Consider the following 2,201-nt stretch of genomic DNA (forward strand, 5'->3'; position numbering starts at 1 on the left):
TGTTTGTTTTTTTGATATTGAGCTGCATGAACTGTTTATATATTTTGGAGATTAATCCTTTGTTGATTCATTTGCAAATATTTTCTCCCTTTCTGAGGGTTGTCTTTTTGTCTTGCTTATAGTTTCCTTTGTTGTGCAGAAGCTTTTAAGTTTCATTAGGTCCCACTTATTCATTTTTGTTTTTATTTCCATTACTCTAGGAGGTGGGTCAAAAAAGATCTTGCTGTGATTTATGCCGAAGAGTGTTCTTCCTATGTTTTCCTCTAGGAGTTTTTCTGGGGAATTTCTTAAATGATAATCCCAACCCCCTGTGCACACCCCTGGTGATCACGTCACAGCAAGGAGATGGCATCATGGTGTCCCAAACATTTACCTCAGGGTTCATATGACCCGATTTGGACTCACGCTCCCAATGTGATGATGACGGTCACTGTTCAGGCAGGAAATGGCATACAAATGGTTGCACTCCTTTTCTATGAAGTCTCAGATGTTAAAAGCAATTCTACATATGGCAATATTGTTACCAACCAGGGTTCTCCGCCTTCTGCAACAAATAGAAATTGACTAGAGGCCAGACAAGAAATTCAGGCAAGGCTTTATTGGGGTCCCTGATGCAGCAGGGGGAGAGTAAGAACAAGCAACAGGTTCCCCTGCTTGCTTGCTTCCCGAGGGGGAGAAAGCTTGTTCCTTATATGGGGTGAGGGTAGAGGTGTGTCCAGGGGGTCAGGCCAGCGGGGCAGCTTAGGTGTTTTGACTACCTCTTAGGTGGCATTGCGTGCAGGGGCATGCACAGCATCCTGCTTTCGCTCCAGACACACTGTTTTTTGCTCCAGGCTCTTCAAAAGTGGCAGTCAGGTTTTTGTTTTTGTTTTTGTTTTTTGTTTGTTTGTTTTTTGGGGGGTTTTTTTTTGGTTTCTCTGTATCTTTGGGGTTCAGAATTTGCCCCAGCTGTGCATGCACAGAGTTATGCTTAGTCCCATACAGTTTCTTTGTATTTTGTTGCTCTAGAAGAGGTGTGTCTATGTGCAAGCATTGCAGCCCAGCAGCAAAGGGTCCCAAGTCCCAGCCTGTCTCAGTATATCAAGTAAGAAATAGTACCTGGGAAAAAAAAGTGCTGCTTCCTAGGATGAATACAATCACTGATTATACAGGCAAGAGAAAAGTTTTCAGAGGAAATCTATCTACTGGCTCCAGAGGACCTCAACATGCCTCTCTCTTCTTCCACTCCATGGCCCTGTCTGAAATATCTCCTCTCTTGTCCCTAACCAGAACTGAAGGTAACAACACTGAACCTAAAGCTTCAGACGAAATGTATTCTGGGGGGACTTCCCTGGTGGTCCAGTGGTAAAGAATCCGTCCAGCAATGCAGGGGATGTGGTTCAATCCCTGGTTGGGGAACAAAGATCCCACATGCCACAGGGCGACTAAGCCCACGCGCCACAAGCACTGAGCCCCTGCACCTCAACAAGTGAGCTGGCGTGCTGCAAACTACGCAGCCTACTCACCCTGGAGCCTGCGGGCCACAACTAGAGAAGAGAAAACCTGCATGCTACAGCTAGAGAGAAGTCCACACACCACAGCAAAGAGCCTGTATGCCACAACTAAGACGTGACACAGCCAAAGATTAAAAACAAACAAACAAAAAAGGAATTTTTTTGAAAACATATTAAAAATTATTTATTTATTTTGGCTGATCTAACCCAGGCCCCCTGGATTGGGAGCGTGGAGTCTTAGCCACTGGACCACCAGGGAAGTCCTCCAAATGTATTTAAAAAGCAACAAGGTAATGGTTACTAGCTCCCAAGTATGAATGGACGCAGAGAGACTTAGTGGTGTGGTGTGTCCTTTTGGTTTTGCAGCTTTAAGGACTATCTGAAAAAATATAACTCCAAACATTTCTGTAATTAGTGCAGACTACAGTCCACCGAATCTGGGTGCGGGCCCTTTAAGAGGAGCGAAACCCCGCCCCATCCTGGGAAGTAGGGGCACCACTTTCAAACCAGTTGCTGTGGGACTTAGCCTTTCCCAGGAGCCCCAGGCCCAGCCCCTGAACCTCTCCCTAGGCCGATGGCGAACCATGAACTACATTACCCAGAAGGCTCTGCGCCGCAAGTCCAATGAAGGCCCTGGAGAGGGGCGTTTCCGTGCGCTCGGAAGACGTGGGAACGGGACTTCCGGCATCCTCTGCGCAACGAGACATT

The sequence above is a fragment of the Hippopotamus amphibius genome, unplaced genomic scaffold (genome assembly GCF_030028045.1).
Source record: "Hippopotamus amphibius kiboko isolate mHipAmp2 unplaced genomic scaffold, mHipAmp2.hap2 H_1, whole genome shotgun sequence".
Classification (NCBI taxonomy): domain Eukaryota; kingdom Metazoa; phylum Chordata; class Mammalia; order Artiodactyla; family Hippopotamidae; genus Hippopotamus; species Hippopotamus amphibius.